The sequence below is a fragment of the Hyla sarda genome, chromosome 8 (assembly GCF_029499605.1).
Source record: "Hyla sarda isolate aHylSar1 chromosome 8, aHylSar1.hap1, whole genome shotgun sequence".
In the NCBI taxonomy this organism is placed as follows: domain Eukaryota; kingdom Metazoa; phylum Chordata; class Amphibia; order Anura; family Hylidae; genus Hyla; species Hyla sarda.
This window is the reverse complement of record NC_079196.1, coordinates 117,230,937-117,248,686: the sequence shown is the minus strand read 5'-3', so window position 1 is coordinate 117,248,686 and position 17,750 is coordinate 117,230,937. Positions and strand designations below refer to the sequence as shown.

At 43.3% G+C, this 17,750-nt stretch overlaps 10 pseudogenes; all 10 read left to right on the top strand.

The window, feature by feature from the left end:
* Positions 1–1,161: 1,161 nt before the first annotated feature.
* Positions 1,162–1,425, top strand: LOC130287157 (U2 spliceosomal RNA; annotated as a pseudogene).
* A 1,480-nt stretch (positions 1,426–2,905) lies between these two features.
* LOC130286654 (U2 spliceosomal RNA) lies at positions 2,906–3,168 on the top strand (annotated as a pseudogene).
* Positions 3,169–4,651: 1,483 nt separating this feature from the next.
* LOC130287156 (U2 spliceosomal RNA) lies at positions 4,652–4,915 on the top strand (annotated as a pseudogene).
* Positions 4,916–6,401: 1,486 nt separating this feature from the next.
* On the top strand, positions 6,402–6,666 carry LOC130287050 (U2 spliceosomal RNA; annotated as a pseudogene).
* Positions 6,667–8,128: 1,462 nt separating this feature from the next.
* LOC130287155 (U2 spliceosomal RNA) lies at positions 8,129–8,392 on the top strand (annotated as a pseudogene).
* Positions 8,393–9,868: 1,476 nt separating this feature from the next.
* On the top strand, positions 9,869–10,132 carry LOC130289274 (U2 spliceosomal RNA; annotated as a pseudogene).
* A 1,445-nt stretch (positions 10,133–11,577) lies between these two features.
* LOC130287154 (U2 spliceosomal RNA) lies at positions 11,578–11,841 on the top strand (annotated as a pseudogene).
* Positions 11,842–13,309: 1,468 nt separating this feature from the next.
* On the top strand, positions 13,310–13,573 carry LOC130287152 (U2 spliceosomal RNA; annotated as a pseudogene).
* A 1,467-nt stretch (positions 13,574–15,040) lies between these two features.
* On the top strand, positions 15,041–15,304 carry LOC130287151 (U2 spliceosomal RNA; annotated as a pseudogene).
* A 1,491-nt stretch (positions 15,305–16,795) lies between these two features.
* On the top strand, positions 16,796–17,060 carry LOC130288095 (U2 spliceosomal RNA; annotated as a pseudogene).
* The last annotated feature ends 690 nt before the right edge of the window (positions 17,061–17,750 follow it).

Genomic DNA, 17,750 nt, shown 5'->3' with positions numbered 1-17,750 from the left:
TGGTTTCTGTGGTCAGTGAATGATAAAAACAAAATTTACCATCCATTGATGGATGGGAAATCCGCCATGAGGCATTTGTTTTTAGAAACTGCTGCTCACAACCAATGTTGCAATGGAGTGTCTCCATCTGCTGGTGGTATTGGAAAGGCATTAGTGCTATGACAGGGTCTGAAGAAGAAGAAGAAGAAGAAGAAGAAGAAGAAGACGGAAAAAAATATATATAAAAAGAAAAAGAGAGAGAGAGAGAGAGACTGACTTAGTGAGCGAGTGAGTGAGAGAGTGAGAGTGAGTGAGAGTGAATGAGTGAGTGAGTGATTGAGTGAGTGAGTGAGTGAGTGAGTGAGAACAAATGAGTTAAAGCAATTGAGTGAGAGAGATCGAATGAATGAAAGTCTGAATGACAGAAAGAAAAAAGGATGAAGAAAGAAGCATGAAGAAAAAAAAATGTATATGGAGTTGCTGACATGAGTGCAATCTACAAAGCCGTTGAGGCTGATCCTCATGGGAGGATTATTGCACCAGGACCCTTAGCACTTTTAAAATGCCATTCAATGCCACGGGCTAGATGTAAACTGCAGATGACCATGTTGTGGTAGTTACCATGGATACCCAAGTGATGTGTGAGCTAACACATAGGCCCAACAGATTCCAAGAAGGCCAGAATCACCAGCGGCACCACCATCGATTGTCAGGTCACCCGGATTCAGCAAATACCAGAGTCCAAAATGATGCAGGTTTATACTGTTAATTTTCAGTTTATCGTTACAGTTGGTGTTATTCCATGTCGGAAGGGACGCAGCTACAGCCAGTGGGGTAACTAGAGACAGGCAGGCAGCTATGTGCAACAAAGGTAGGCGTGTTGTTTTCATATGCAGATCTGAAATATTGTCTTATATGCAAGAGGAGGAGTGATGGGGGTTCAGGCAAAAGCCAGGCTATGGATTGCATTGCTAAATGCTCCATCAGAGTGCAATGGTCGCCTGTCCTTTTTTTAAGTGATGATGTGGGTTTAGCCTGTGCTGTATGTATGTATGGGTGGCTGACTGCCACCCACCCAGAAAGTGTATGGGAGGCTGGTTGGCTGCCAGCCTTCCTTCCATTCCTATGAGTAATGTGAGTGCTCATGAAGGGGACATGGTTGGGTCCACCCCTTTCCCGGTTATCCCCTCTAGGCCTTTTGGCTTAGATCAAGTGTAAAAAAAGAAAGGATCTTGCGACAGATCGCATCCTGAGGCACGTTTTTTTTTGTGTGAATACTTGCACTTGGGTGACTTGTGAGCACATACTGATACATACGTTCCCTATCTGGGGACCATAAATTAAATGGATTTTTGAGAAAGGGAGCTGATTTGGAAGCTTGCTTCTGTCGCCCTATGCATTGACCCGATGTGGCAGTATCTTCGGGTAGTGAACAGTGCACCACCCCATTCCAGTGTTAAACAAGAAAGATTCTCATTTAATCCTCCGTGGGTGAGAATTTGAGTTTGAGAATTGGAGACCAAAATGATGAGTTGCACTGACTGGTTTATGAACGTCTATTCATTTAGCGTTTTAATGACCATGTTTGCACACTGATTGGTGTAAAAAAATAAAATAAAACTAAATAATAATAATCTAGCACACCTGTGCAGGTTTGACATGACATGACAGGTAGCTGTCTTGTGGGTGGTGCTGAATCCTGTTAAATGACATGAGGGTCTCGTGCCTATACACAAGGGTGTGTCATTGCTGTTGCTTGACCATGCATTGGTTTCTGTGGTCAGTGAATGATAAAAACAAAATTTACCATCCATTGATGGATGGGAAATCTGCCATGAGGCATTTGTTTTTAGAAACTGCTGCTCACAACCAATGTTGCAATGGAGTGTCTCCATCTGCTGGTGGTATTGGAAAGGCATTAGTGCTATGACAGGGTCTGAAGAAGAAGAAGAAGAAGAAGAAGAAGAAGACGGAAAAAAATATATATAAAAAGAAAAAGAGAGAGAGAGAGAGAGACTGACTTAGTGAGCGAGTGAGTGAGAGAGTGAGAGTGAGTGAGAGTGAATGAGTGAGTGAGTGATTGAGTGAGTGAGTGAGTGAGTGAGTGAGAACAAATGAGTTAAAGCAAGTGAGTGAGAGAGATCGAATGAATGAAAGTCTGAATGACAGAAAGAAAAAAGGATGAAGAAAGAAGCATGAAGAAAAAAAAATGTATATGGAGTTGCTGACATGAGTGCAATCTACAAAGCCGTTGAGGCTGATCCTCATGGGAGGATTATTGCACCAGGACCCTTAGCACTTTTAAAATGCCATTCAATGCCACGGGCTAGATGTAAACTGCAGATGACCATGTTGTGGTAGTTACCATGGATACCCAAGTGATGTGTGAGCTAACACATAGGCCCAACAGATTCCAAGAAGGCCAGAATCACCAGCGGCACCACCATCGATTGTCAGGTCACCCGGATTCAGCAAATACCAGAGTCCAAAATGATGCAGGTTTATACTGTTAATTTTCAGTTTATCGTTACAGTTGGTGTTATTCCATGTCGGAAGGGACGCAGCTACAGCCAGTGGGGTAACTAGAGACAGGCAGGCAGCTATGTGCAACAAAGGTAGGCGTGTTGTTTTCATATGCAGATCTGAAATATTGTCTTATATGCAAGAGGAGGAGTGATGGGGGTTCAGACAAAAGCCAGGCTATGGATTGCATTGCTAAATGCTCCATCAGAGTGCAATGGTCGCCTGTCCTTTTTTTAAGTGATGATGTGGGTTTAGCCTGTGCTGTATGTATGTATGGGTGGCTGACTGCCACCCACCCAGAAAGTGTATGGGAGGCTGGTTGGCTGCCAGCCTTCCTTCCATTCCTATGAGTAATGTGAGTGCTCATGAAGGGGACATGGTTGGGTCCACCCCTTTCCCGGTTATCCCCTCTAGGCCTTTTGGCTTAGATCAAGTGTAAAAAAAGAAAGGATCTTGCGACAGATCGCATCCTGAGGCACGTTTTTTTTGTGTGAATACTTGCACTTGGGTGACTTGTGAGCACATACTGATACATACGTTCCCTATCTGGGGACCATATATTAAATGGATTTTTGAGAAAGGGAGCTGATTTGGAAGCTTGCTTCTGTCGCCCTATGCATTGACCCGATGTGGCAGTATCTTCGGGTAGTGAACAGTGCACCACCCCATTCCAGTGTTAAACAAGAAAGATTCTCATTTAATCCTCCGTGGGTGAGAATTTGAGTTTGAGAATTGGAGACCAAAATGATGAGTTGCACTGACTGGTTTATGAACGTCTATTCATTTAGCGTTTTAATGACCATGTTTGCACACTGATTGGTGTAAAAAAATAAAATAAAACTAAATAATAATAATCTAGCACACCTGTGCAGGTTTGACATGACATGACAGGTAGCTGTCTTGTGGGTGGTGCTGAATCCTGTTAAATGACATGAGGGTCTCATGCCTATACACAAGGGTGTGTCATTGCTGTTGCTTGACCATGCATTGGTTTCTGTGGTCAGTGAATGATAAAAACAAAATTTACCATCCATTGATGGATGGGAAATCCGCCATGAGGCATTTGTTTTTAGAAACTGCTGCTCACAACCAATGTTGCAATGGAGTGTCTCCATCTGCTGGTGGTATTGGAAAGGCATTAGTGCTATGACAGGGTCTGAAGAAGAAGAAGAAGAAGAAGAAGAAGAAGAAGACGGAAAAAAATATATATAAAAAGAAAAAGAGAGAGAGAGAGAGAGACTGACTTAGTGAGCGAGTGAGTGAGAGAGTGAGAGTGAGTGAGAGTGAATGAGTGAGTGAGTGATTGAGTGAGTGAGTGAGTGAGTGAGTGAGAACAAATGAGTTAAAGCAAGTGAGTGAGAGAGATCGAATGAATGAAAGTCTGAATGACAGAAAGAAAAAAGGATGAAGAAAGAAGCATGAAGAAAAAAAAATGTATATGGAGTTGCTGACATGAGTGCAATCTACAAAGCCGTTGAGGCTGATCCTCATGGGAGGATTATTGCACCAGGACCCTTAGCACTTTTAAAATGCCATTCAATGCCACGGGCTAGATGTAAACTGCAGATGACCATGTTGTGGTAGTTACCATGGATACCCAAGTGATGTGTGAGCTAACACATAGGCCCAACAGATTCCAAGAAGGCCAGAATCACCAGCGGCACCACCATCGATTGTCAGGTCACCCGGATTCAGCAAATACCAGAGTCCAAAATGATGCAGGTTTATACTGTTAATTTTCAGTTTATCGTTACAGTTGGTGTTATTCCATGTCGGAAGGGACGCAGCTACAGCCAGTGGGGTAACTAGAGACAGGCAGGCAGCTATGTGCAACAAAGGTAGGCGTGTTGTTTTCATATGCAGATCTGAAATATTGTCTTATATGCAAGAGGAGGAGTGATGGGGGTTCAGGCAAAAGCCAGGCTATGGATTGCATTGCTAAATGCTCCATCAGAGTGCAATGGTCGCCTGTCCTTTTTTTAAGTGATGATGTGGGTTTAGCCTGTGCTGTATGTATGTATGGGTGGCTGACTGCCACCCACCCAGAAAGTGTATGGGAGGCTGGTTGGCTGCCAGCCTTCCTTCCATTCCTATGAGTAATGTGAGTGCTCATGAAGGGGACATGGTTGGGTCCACCCCTTTCCCGGTTATCCCCTCTAGGCCTTTTGGCTTAGATCAAGTGTAAAAAAAGAAAGGATCTTGCGACAGATCGCATCCTGAGGCACGTTTTTTTTTGTGTGAATACTTGCACTTGGGTGACTTGTGAGCACATACTGATACATACGTTCCCTATCTGGGGACCATAAATTAAATGGATTTTTGAGAAAGGGAGCTGATTTGGAAGCTTGCTTCTGTCGCCCTATGCATTGACCCGATGTGGCAGTATCTTCGGGTAGTGAACAGTGCACCACCCCATTCCAGTGTTAAACAAGAAAGATTCTCATTTAATCCTCCGTGGGTGAGAATTTGAGTTTGAGAATTGGAGACCAAAATGATGAGTTGCACTGACTGGTTTATGAACGTCTATTCATTTAGCGTTTTAATGACCATGTTTGCACACTGATTGGTGTAAAAAAATAAAATAAAACTAAATAATAATAATCTAGCACACCTGTGCAGGTTTGACATGACATGACAGGTAGCTGTCTTGTGGGTGGTGCTGAATCCTGTTAAATGACATGAGGGTCTCGTGCCTATACACAAGGGTGTGTCATTGCTGTTGCTTGACCATGCATTGGTTTCTGTGGTCAGTGAATGATAAAAACAAAATTTACCATCCATTGATGGATGGGAAATCCGCCATGAGGCATTTGTTTTTAGAAACTGCTGCTCACAACCAATGTTGCAATGGAGTGTCTCCATCTGCTGGTGGTATTGGAAAGGCATTAGTGCTATGACAGGGTCTGAAGAAGAAGAAGAAGAAGAAGAAGAAGAAGAAGAAGACGGAAAAAAATATATATAAAAAGAAAAAGAGAGAGAGAGAGAGAGACTGACTTAGTGAGCGAGTGAGTGAGAGAGTGAGAGTGAGTGAGAGTGAATGAGTGAGTGAGTGATTGAGTGAGTGAGTGAGTGAGTGAGTGAGAACAAATGAGTTAAAGCAAGTGAGTGAGAGAGATCGAATGAATGAAAGTCTGAATGACAGAAAGAAAAAAGGATGAAGAAAGAAGCATGAAGAAAAAAAAATGTATATGGAGTTGCTGACATGAGTGCAATCTACAAAGCCGTTGAGGCTGATCCTCATGGGAGGATTATTGCACCAGGACCCTTAGCACTTTTAAAATGCCATTCAATGCCACGGGCTAGATGTAAACTGCAGATGACCATGTTGTGGTAGTTACCATGGATACCCAAGTGATGTGTGAGCTAACACATAGGCCCAACAGATTCCAAGAAGGCCAGAATCACCAGCGGCACCACCATCGATTGTCAGGTCACCCGGATTCAGCAAATACCAGAGTCCAAAATGATGCAGGTTTATACTGTTAATTTTCAGTTTATCGTTACAGTTGGTGTTATTCCATGTCGGAAGGGACGCAGCTACAGCCAGTGGGGTAACTAGAGACAGGCAGGCAGCTATGTTCAACAAAGGTAGGCGTGTTGTTTTCATATGCAGATCTGAAATATTGTCTTATATGCAAGAGGAGGAGTGATGGGGGTTCAGACAAAAGCCAGGCTATGGATTGCATTGCTAAATGCTCCATCAGAGTGCAATGGTCGCCTGTCCTTTTTTTAAGTGATGATGTGGGTTTAGCCTGTGCTGTATGTATGTATGGGTGGCTGACTGCCACCCACCCAGAAAGTGTATGGGAGGCTGGTTGGCTGCCAGCCTTCCTTCCATTCCTATGAGTAATGTGAGTGCTCATGAAGGGGACATGGTTGGGTCCACCCCTTTCCCGGTTATCCCCTCTAGGCCTTTTGGCTTAGATCAAGTGTAAAAAAAAGAAAGGATCTTGCGACAGATCGCATCCTGAGGCACGTTTTTTTTTGTGTGAATACTTGCACTTGGGTGACTTGTGAGCACATACTGATACATACGTTCCCTATCTGGGGACCATATATTAAATGGATTTTTGAGAAAGGGAGCTGATTTGGAAGCTTGCTTCTGTCGCCCTATGCATTGACCCGATGTGGCAGTATCTTCGGGTAGTGAACAGTGCACCACCCCATTCCAGTGTTAAACAAGAAAGATTCTCATTTAATCCTCCGTGGGTGAGAATTTGAGTTTGAGAATTGGAGACCAAAATGATGAGTTGCACTGACTGGTTTATGAACGTCTATTCATTTAGCGTTTTAATGACCATGTTTGCACACTGATTGGTGTAAAAAAATAAAATAAAACTAAATAATAATAATCTAGCACACCTGTGCAGGTTTGACATGACATGACAGGTAGCTGTCTTGTGGGTGGTGCTGAATCCTGTTAAATGACATGAGGGTCTCATGCCTATACACAAGGGTGTGTCATTGCTGTTGCTTGACCATGCATTGGTTTCTGTGGTCAGTGAATGATAAAAACAAAATTTACCATCCATTGATGGATGGGAAATCCGCCATGAGGCATTTGTTTTTAGAAACTGCTGCTCACAACCAATGTTGCAATGGAGTGTCTCCATCTGCTGGTGGTATTGGAAAGGCATTAGTGCTATGACAGGGTCTGAAGAAGAAGAAGAAGAAGAAGAAGACGGAAAAAAATATATATAAAAAGAAAAAGAGAGAGAGAGAGAGAGACTGACTTAGTGAGCGAGTGAGTGAGAGAGTGAGAGTGAGTGAGAGTGAATGAGTGAGTGAGTGAGTGAGTGAGTGAGTGAGAACAAATGAGTTAAAGCAAGTGAGTGAGAGAGATCGAATGAATGAAAGTCTGAATGACAGAAAGAAAAAAGGATGAAGAAAGAAGCATGAAGAAAAAAAAATGTATATGGAGTTGCTGACATGAGTGCAATCTACAAAGCCGTTGAGGCTGATCCTCATGGGAGGATTATTGCACCAGGACCCTTAGCACTTTTAAAATGCCATTCAATGCCACGGGCTAGATGTAAACTGCAGATGACCATGTTGTGGTAGTTACCATGGATACCCAAGTGATGTGTGAGCTAACACATAGGCCCAACAGATTCCAAGAAGGCCAGAATCACCAGCGGCACCACCATCGATTGTCAGGTCACCCGGATTCAGCAAATACCAGAGTCCAAAATGATGCAGGTTTATACTGTTAATTTTCAGTTTATCGTTACAGTTGGTGTTATTCCATGTCGGAAGGGACGCAGCTACAGCCAGTGGGGTAACTAGAGACAGGCAGGCAGCTATGTGCAACAAAGGTAGGCGTGTTGTTTTCATATGCAGATCTGAAATATTGTCTTATATGCAAGAGGAGGAGTGATGGGGGTTCAGGCAAAAGCCAGGCTATGGATTGCATTGCTAAATGCTCCATCAGAGTGCAATGGTCGCCTGTCCTTTTTTTAAGTGATGATGTGGGTTTAGCCTGTGCTGTATGTATGTATGGGTGGCTGACTGCCACCCACCCAGAAAGTGTATGGGAGGCTGGTTGGCTGCCAGCCTTCCTTCCATTCCTATGAGTAATGTGAGTGCTCATGAAGGGGACATGGTTGGGTCCACCCCTTTCCCGGTTATCCCCTCTAGGCCTTTTGGCTTAGATCAAGTGTAAAAAAAGAAAGGATCTTGCGACAGATCGCATCCTGAGGCACGTTTTTTTTTGTGTGAATACTTGCACTTGGGTGACTTGTGAGCACATACTGATACATACGTTCCCTATCTGGGGACCATAAATTAAATGGATTTTTGAGAAAGGGAGCTGATTTGGAAGCTTGCTTCTGTCGCCCTATGCATTGACCCGATGTGGCAGTATCTTCGGGTAGTGAACAGTGCACCACCCCATTCCAGTGTTAAACAAGAAAGATTCTCATTTAATCCTCCGTGGGTGAGAATTTGAGTTTGAGAATTGGAGACCAAAATGATGAGTTGCACTGACTGGTTTATGAACGTCTATTCATTTAGCGTTTTAATGACCATGTTTGCACACTGATTGGTGTAAAAAAATAAAATAAAACTAAATAATAATAATCTAGCACACCTGTGCAGGTTTGACATGACATGACAGGTAGCTGTCTTGTGGGTGGTGCTGAATCCTGTTAAATGACATGAGGGTCTCATGCCTATACACAAGGGTGTGTCATTGCTGTTGCTTGACCATGCATTGGTTTCTGTGGTCAGTGAATGATAAAAACAAAATTTACCATCCATTGATGGATGGGAAATCCGCCATGAGGCATTTGTTTTTAGAAACTGCTGCTCACAACCAATGTTGCAATGGAGTGTCTCCATCTGCTGGTGGTATTGGAAAGGCATTAGTGCTATGACAGGGTCTGAAGAAGAAGAAGAAGAAGAAGAAGAAGAAGACGGAAAAAAATATATATAAAAAGAAAAAGAGAGAGAGAGAGAGAGACTGACTTAGTGAGCGAGTGAGTGAGAGAGTGAGAGTGAGTGAGAGTGAATGAGTGAGTGAGTGATTGAGTGAGTGAGTGAGTGAGTGAGAACAAATGAGTTAAAGCAAGTGAGTGAGAGAGATCGAATGAATGAAAGTCTGAATGACAGAAAGAAAAAAGGATGAAGAAAGAAGCATGAAGAAAAAAAAATGTATATGGAGTTGCTGACATGAGTGCAATCTACAAAGCCGTTGAGGCTGATCCTCATGGGAGGATTATTGCACCAGGACCCTTAGCACTTTTAAAATGCCATTCAATGCCACGGGCTAGATGTAAACTGCAGATGACCATGTTGTGGTAGTTACCATGGATACCCAAGTGATGTGTGAGCTAACACATAGGCCCAACAGATTCCAAGAAGGCCAGAATCACCAGCGGCACCACCATCGATTGTCAGGTCACCCGGATTCAGCAAATACCAGAGTCCAAAATGATGCAGGTTTATACTGTTAATTTTCAGTTTATCGTTACAGTTGGTGTTATTCCATGTCGGAAGGGACGCAGCTACAGCCAGTGGGGTAACTAGAGACAGGCAGGCAGCTATGTGCAACAAAGGTAGGCGTGTTGTTTTCATATGCAGATCTGAAATATTGTCTTATATGCAAGAGGAGGAGTGATGGGGGTTCAGGCAAAAGCCAGGCTATGGATTGCATTGCTAAATGCTCCATCAGAGTGCAATGGTCGCCTGTCCTTTTTTTAAGTGATGATGTGGGTTTAGCCTGTGCTGTATGTATGTATGGGTGGCTGACTGCCACCCACCCAGAAAGTGTATGGGAGGCTGGTTGGCTGCCAGCCTTCCTTCCATTCCTATGAGTAATGTGAGTGCTCATGAAGGGGACATGGTTGGGTCCACCCCTTTCCCGGTTATCCCCTCTAGGCCTTTTGGCTTAGATCAAGTGTAAAAAAAGAAAGGATCTTGCGACAGATCGCATCCTGAGGCACGTTTTTTTTTGTGTGAATACTTGCACTTGGGTGACTTGTGAGCACATACTGATACATACGTTCCCTATCTGGGGACCATAAATTAAATGGATTTTTGAGAAAGGGAGCTGATTTGGAAGCTTGCTTCTGTCGCCCTATGCATTGACCTGATGTGGCAGTATCTTCGGGTAGTGAACAGTGCACCACCCCATTCCAGTGTTAAACAAGAAAGATTCTCATTTAATCCTCCGTGGGTGAGAATTTGAGTTTGAGAATTGGAGACCAAAATGATGAGTTGCACTGACTGGTTTATGAACGTCTATTCATTTAGCGTTTTAATGACCATGTTTGCACACTGATTGGTGTAAAAAAATAAAATAAAACTAAATAATAATAATCTAGCACACCTGTGCAGGTTTGACATGACATGACAGGTAGCTGTCTTGTGGGTGGTGCTGAATCCTGTTAAATGACATGAGGGTCTCATGCCTATACACAAGGGTGTGTCATTGCTGTTGCTTGACCATGCATTGATTTCTGTGGTCAGTGAATGATAAAAACAAAATTTACCATCCATTGATGGATGGGAAATCCGCCATGAGGCATTTGTTTTTAGAAACTGCTGCTCACAACCAATGTTGCAATGGAGTGTCTCCATCTGCTGGTGGTATTGGAAAGGCATTAGTGCTATGACAGGGTCTGAAGAAGAAGAAGAAGAAGAAGAAGAAGAAGAAGACGGAAAAAAATATATATAAAAAGAAAAAGAGAGAGAGAGAGTGAGAGTGAGTGAGAGTGAATGAGTGAGTGAGTGATTGAGTGAGTGAGTGAGTGAGTGAGAACAAATGAGTTAAAGCAAGTGAGTGAGAGAGATCGAATGAATGAAAGTCTGAATGACAGAAAGAAAAAAGGATGAAGAAAGAAGCATGAAGAAAAAAAAATGTATATGGAGTTGCTGACATGAGTGCAATCTACAAAGCCGTTGAGGCTGATCCTCATGGGAGGATTATTGCACCAGGACCCTTAGCACTTTTAAAATGCCATTCAATGCCACGGGCTAGATGTAAACTGCAGATGACCATGTTGTGGTAGTTACCATGGATACCCAAGTGATGTGTGAGCTAACACATAGGCCCAACAGATTCCAAGAAGGCCAGAATCACCAGCGGCACCACCATCGATTGTCAGGTCACCCGGATTCAGCAAATACCAGAGTCCAAAATGATGCAGGTTTATACTGTTAATTTTCAGTTTATCGTTACAGTTGGTGTTATTCCATGTCGGAAGGGACGCAGCTACAGCCAGTGGGGTAACTAGAGACAGGCAGGCAGCTATGTGCAACAAAGGTAGGCGTGTTGTTTTCATATGCAGATCTGAAATATTGTCTTATATGCAAGAGGAGGAGTGATGGGGGTTCAGGCAAAAGCCAGGCTATGGATTGCATTGCTAAATGCTCCATCAGAGTGCAATGGTCGCCTGTCCTTTTTTTAAGTGATGATGTGGGTTTAGCCTGTGCTGTATGTATGTATGGGTGGCTGACTGCCACCCACCCAGAAAGTGTATGGGAGGCTGGTTGGCTGCCAGCCTTCCTTCCATTCCTATGAGTAATGTGAGTGCTCATGAAGGGGACATGGTTGGGTCCACCCCTTTCCCGGTTATCCCCTCTAGGCCTTTTGGCTTAGATCAAGTGTAAAAAAAGAAAGGATCTTGCGACAGATCGCATCCTGAGGCACGTTTTTTTTTGTGTGAATACTTGCACTTGGGTGACTTGTGAGCACATACTGATACATACGTTCCCTATCTGGGGACCATAAATTAAATGGATTTTTGAGAAAGGGAGCTGATTTGGAAGCTTGCTTCTGTCGCCCTATGCATTGACCCGATGTGGCAGTATCTTCGGGTAGTGAACAGTGCACCACCCCATTCCAGTGTTAAACAAGAAAGATTCTCATTTAATCCTCCGTGGGTGAGAATTTGAGTTTGAGAATTGGAGACCAAAATGATGAGTTGCACTGACTGGTTTATGAACGTCTATTCATTTAGCGTTTTAATGACCATGTTTGCACACTGATTGGTGTAAAAAAATAAAATAAAACTAAATAATAATAATCTAGCACACCTGTGCAGGTTTGACATGACATGACAGGTAGCTGTCTTGTGGGTGGTGCTGAATCCTGTTAAATGACATGAGGGTCTCATGCCTATACACAAGGGTGTGTCATTGCTGTTGTTTGACCATGCATTGGTTTCTGTGGTCAGTGAATGATAAAAACAAAATTTACCATCCATTGATGGATGGGAAATCCGCCATGAGGCATTTGTTTTTAGAAACTGCTGCTCACAACCAATGTTGCAATGGAGTGTCTCCATCTGCTGGTGGTATTGGAAAGGCATTAGTGCTATGACAGGGTCTGAAGAAGAAGAAGAAGAAGAAGAAGAAGAAGAAGAAGAAGAAGACGGAAAAAAATATATATAAAAAGAAAAAGAGAGAGAGAGAGAGAGACTGACTTAGTGAGCGAGTGAGTGAGAGAGTGAGAGTGAGTGAGAGTGAATGAGTGAGTGAGTGAGTGAGAACAAATGAGTTAAAGCAAGTGAGTGAGAGAGATCGAATGAATGAAAGTCTGAATGACAGAAAGAAAAAAGGATGAAGAAAGAAGCATGAAGAAAAAAAAATGTATATGGAGTTGCTGACATGAGTGCAATCTACAAAGCCGTTGAGGCTGATCCTCATGGGAGGATTATTGCACCAGGACCCTTAGCACTTTTAAAATGCCATTCAATGCCACGGGCTAGATGTAAACTGCAGATGACCATGTTGTGGTAGTTACCATGGATACCCAAGTGATGTGTGAGCTAACACATAGGCCCAACAGATTCCAAGAAGGCCAGAATCACCAGCGGCACCACCATCGATTGTCAGGTCACCCGGATTCAGCAAATACCAGAGTCCAAAATGATGCAGGTTTATACTGTTAATTTTCAGTTTATCGTTACAGTTGGTGTTATTCCATGTCGGAAGGGACGCAGCTACAGCCAGTGGGGTAACTAGAGACAGGCAGGCAGCTATGTGCAACAAAGGTAGGCGTGTTGTTTTCATATGCAGATCTGAAATATTGTCTTATATGCAAGAGGAGGAGTGATGGGGGTTCAGGCAAAAGCCAGGCTATGGATTGCATTGCTAAATGCTCCATCAGAGTGCAATGGTCGCCTGTCCTTTTTTTAAGTGATGATGTGGGTTTAGCCTGTGCTGTATGTATGTATGGGTGGCTGACTGCCACCCACCCAGAAAGTGTATGGGAGGCTGGTTGGCTGCCAGCCTTCCTTCCATTCCTATGAGTAATGTGAGTGCTCATGAAGGGGACATGGTTGGGTCCACCCCTTTCCCGGTTATCCCCTCTAGGCCTTTTGGCTTAGATCAAGTGTAAAAAAAGAAAGGATCTTGCGACAGATCGCATCCTGAGGCACGTTTTTTTTTGTGTGAATACTTGCACTTGGGTGACTTGTGAGCACATACTGATACATACGTTCCCTATCTGGGGACCATAAATTAAATGGATTTTTGAGAAAGGGAGCTGATTTGGAAGCTTGCTTCTGTCGCCCTATGCATTGACCCGATGTGGCAGTATCTTCGGGTAGTGAACAGTGCACCACCCCATTCCAGTGTTAAACAAGAAAGATTCTCATTTAATCCTCCGTGGGTGAGAATTTGAGTTTGAGAATTGGAGACCAAAATGATGAGTTGCACTGACTGGTTTATGAACGTCTATTCATTTAGCGTTTTAATGACCATGTTTGCACACTGATTGGTGTAAAAAAATAAAATAAAACTAAATAATAATAATCTAGCACACCTGTGCAGGTTTGACATGACATGACAGGTAGCTGTCTTGTGGGTGGTGCTGAATCCTGTTAAATGACATGAGGGTCTCATGCCTATACACAAGGGTGTGTCATTGCTGTTGCTTGACCATGCATTGGTTTCTGTGGTCAGTGAATGATAAAAACAAAATTTACCATCCATTGATGGATGGGAAATCCGCCATGAGGCATTTGTTTTTAGAAACTGCTGCTCACAACCAATGTTGCAATGGAGTGTCTCCATCTGCTGGTGGTATTGGAAAGGCATTAGTGCTATGACAGGGTCTGAAGAAGAAGAAGAAGAAGAAGACGGAAAAAAATATATATAAAAAGAAAAAGAGAGAGAGAGAGACTGACTTAGTGAGCGAGTGAGTGAGAGAGTGAGAGTGAGTGAGAGTGAATGAGTGAGTGAGTGATTGAGTGAGTGAGTGAGTGAGTGAGTGAGAACAAATGAGTTAAAGCAAGTGAGTGAGAGAGATCGAATGAATGAAAGTCTGAATGACAGAAAGAAAAAAGGATGAAGAAAGAAGCATGAAGAAAAAAAAATGTATATGGAGTTGCTGACATGAGTGCAATCTACAAAGCCGTTGAGGCTGATCCTCATGGGAGGATTATTGCACCAGGACCCTTAGCACTTTTAAAATGCCATTCAATGCCACGGGCTAGATGTAAACTGCAGATGACCATGTTGTGGTAGTTACCATGGATACCCAAGTGATGTGTGAGCTAACACATAGGCCCAACAGATTCCAAGAAGGCCAGAATCACCAGCGGCACCACCATCGATTGTCAGGTCACCCGGATTCAGCAAATACCAGAGTCCAAAATGATGCAGGTTTATACTGTTAATTTTCAGTTTATCGTTACAGTTGGTGTTATTCCATGTCGGAAGGGACGCAGCTACAGCCAGTGGGGTAACTAGAGACAGGCAGGCAGCTATGTGCAACAAAGGTAGGCGTGTTGTTTTCATATGCAGATCTGAAATATTGTCTTATATGCAAGAGGAGGAGTGATGGGGGTTCAGGCAAAAGCCAGGCTATGGATTGCATTGCTAAATGCTCCATCAGAGTGCAATGGTCGCCTGTCCTTTTTTTAAGTGATGATGTGGGTTTAGCCTGTGCTGTATGTATGTATGGGTGGCTGACTGCCACCCACCCAGAAAGTGTATGGGAGGCTGGTTGGCTGCCAGCCTTCCTTCCATTCCTATGAGTAATGTGAGTGCTCATGAAGGGGACATGGTTGGGTCCACCCCTTTCCCGGTTATCCCCTCTAGGCCTTTTGGCTTAGATCAAGTGTAAAAAAAGAAAGGATCTTGCGACAGATCGCATCCTGAGGCACGTTTTTTTTTGTGTGAATACTTGCACTTGGGTGACTTGTGAGCACATACTGATACATACGTTCCCTATCTGGGGACCATAAATTAAATGGATTTTTGAGAAAGGGAGCTGATTTGGAAGCTTGCTTCTGTCGCCCTATGCATTGACCCGATGTGGCAGTATCTTCGGGTAGTGAACAGTGCACCACCCCATTCCAGTGTTAAACAAGAAAGATTCTCATTTAATCCTCCGTGGGTGAGAATTTGAGTTTGAGAATTGGAGACCAAAATGATGAGTTGCACTGACTGGTTTATGAACGTCTATTCATTTAGCGTTTTAATGACCATGTTTGCACACTGATTGGTGTAAAAAAATAAAATAAAACTAAATAATAATAATCTAGCACACCTGTGCAGGTTTGACATGACATGACAGGTAGCTGTCTTGTGGGTGGTGCTGAATCCTGTTAAATGACATGAGGGTCTCATGCCTATACACAAGGGTGTGTCATTGCTGTTGTTTGACCATGCATTGGTTTCTGTGGTCAGTGAATGATAAAAACAAAATTTACCATCCATTGATGGATGGGAAATCCGCCATGAGGCATTTGTTTTTAGAAACTGCTGCTCACAACCAATGTTGCAATGGAGTGTCTCCATCTGCTGGTGGTATTGGAAAGGCATTAGTGCTATGACAGGGTCTGAAGAAGAAGAAGAAGAAGAAGAAGAAGAAGAAGAAGAAGAAGAAGACGGAAAAAAATATATATAAAAAGAAAAAGAGAGAGAGAGAGAGAGACTGACTTAGTGAGCGAGTGAGTGAGAGAGTGAGAGTGAGTGAGAGTGAATGAGTGAGTGAGTGATTGAGTGAGTGAGTGAGTGAGTGAGAACAAATGAGTTAAAGCAAGTGAGTGAGAGAGATCGAATGAATGAAAGTCTGAATGACAGAAAGAAAAAAGGATGAAGAAAGAAGCATGAAGAAAAAAAAATGTATATGGAGTTGCTGACATGAGTGCAATCTACAAAGCCGTTGAGGCTGATCCTCATGGGAGGATTATTGCACCAGGACCCTTAGCACTTTTAAAATGCCATTCAATGCCACGGGCTAGATGTAAACTGCAGATGACCATGTTGTGGTAGTTACCATGGATACCCAAGTGATGTGTGAGCTAACACATAGGCCCAACAGATTCCAAGAAGGCCAGAATCACCAGCGGCACCACCATCGATTGTCAGGTCACCCGGATTCAGCAAATACCAGAGTCCAAAATGATGCAGGTTTATACTGTTAATTTTCAGTTTATCGTTACAGTTGGTGTTATTCCATGTCGGAAGGGACGCAGCTACAGCCAGTGGGGTAACTAGAGACAGGCAGGCAGCTATGTGCAACAAAGGTAGGCGTGTTGTTTTCATATGCAGATCTGAAATATTGTCTTATATGCAAGAGGAGGAGTGATGGGGGTTCAGGCAAAAGCCAGGCTATGGATTGCATTGCTAAATGCTCCATCAGAGTGCAATGGTCGCCTGTCCTTTTTTTAAGTGATGATGTGGGTTTAGCCTGTGCTGTATGTATGTATGGGTGGCTGACTGCCACCCACCCAGAAAGTGTATGGGAGGCTGGTTGGCTGCCAGCCTTCCTTCCATTCCTATGAGTAATGTGAGTGCTCATGAAGGGGACATGGTTGGGTCCACCCCTTTCCCGGTTATCCCCTCTAGGCCTTTTGGCTTAGATCAAGTGTAAAAAAAGAAAGGATCTTGCGACAGATCGCATCCTGAGGCACGTTTTTTTTTTGTGTGAATACTTGCACTTGGGTGACTTGTGAGCACATACTGATACATACGTTCCCTATCTGGGGACCATAAATTAAATGGATTTTTGAGAAAGGGAGCTGATTTGGAAGCTTGCTTCTGTCGCCCTATGCATTGACCCGATGTGGCAGTATCTTCGGGTAGTGAACAGTGCACCACCCCATTCCAGTGTTAAACAAGAAAGATTCTCATTTAATCCTCCGTGGGTGAGAATTTGAGTTTGAGAATTGGAGACCAAAATGATGAGTTGCACTGACTGGTTTATGAACGTCTATTCATTTAGCGTTTTAATGACCATGTTTGCACACTGATTGGTGTAAAAAAATAAAATAAAACTAAATAATAATAATCTAGCACACCTGTGCAGGTTTGACATGACATGACAGGTAGCTGTCTTGTGGGTGGTGCTGAATCCTGTTAAATGACATGAGGGTCTCATGCCTATACACAAGGGTGTGTCATTGCTGTTGCTTGACCATGCATTGGTTTCTGTGGTCAGTGAATGATAAAAACAAAATTTACCATCCATTGATGGATGGGAAATCCGCCATGAGGCATTTGTTTTTAGAAACTGCTGCTCACAACCAATGTTGCAATGGAGTGTCTCCATCTGCTGGTGGTATTGGAAAGGCATTAGTGCTATGACAGGGTCTGAAGAAGAAGAAGAAGAAGAAGAAGAAGAAGACGGAAAAAAATATATATAAAAAGAAAAAGAGAGAGAGAGAGAGAGACTGACTTAGTGAGCGAGTGAGTGAGAGAGTGAGAGTGAGTGAGAGTGAATGAGTGAGTGAGTGATTGAGTGAGTGAGTGAGTGAGTGAGAACAAATGAGTTAAAGCAAGTGAGTGAGAGA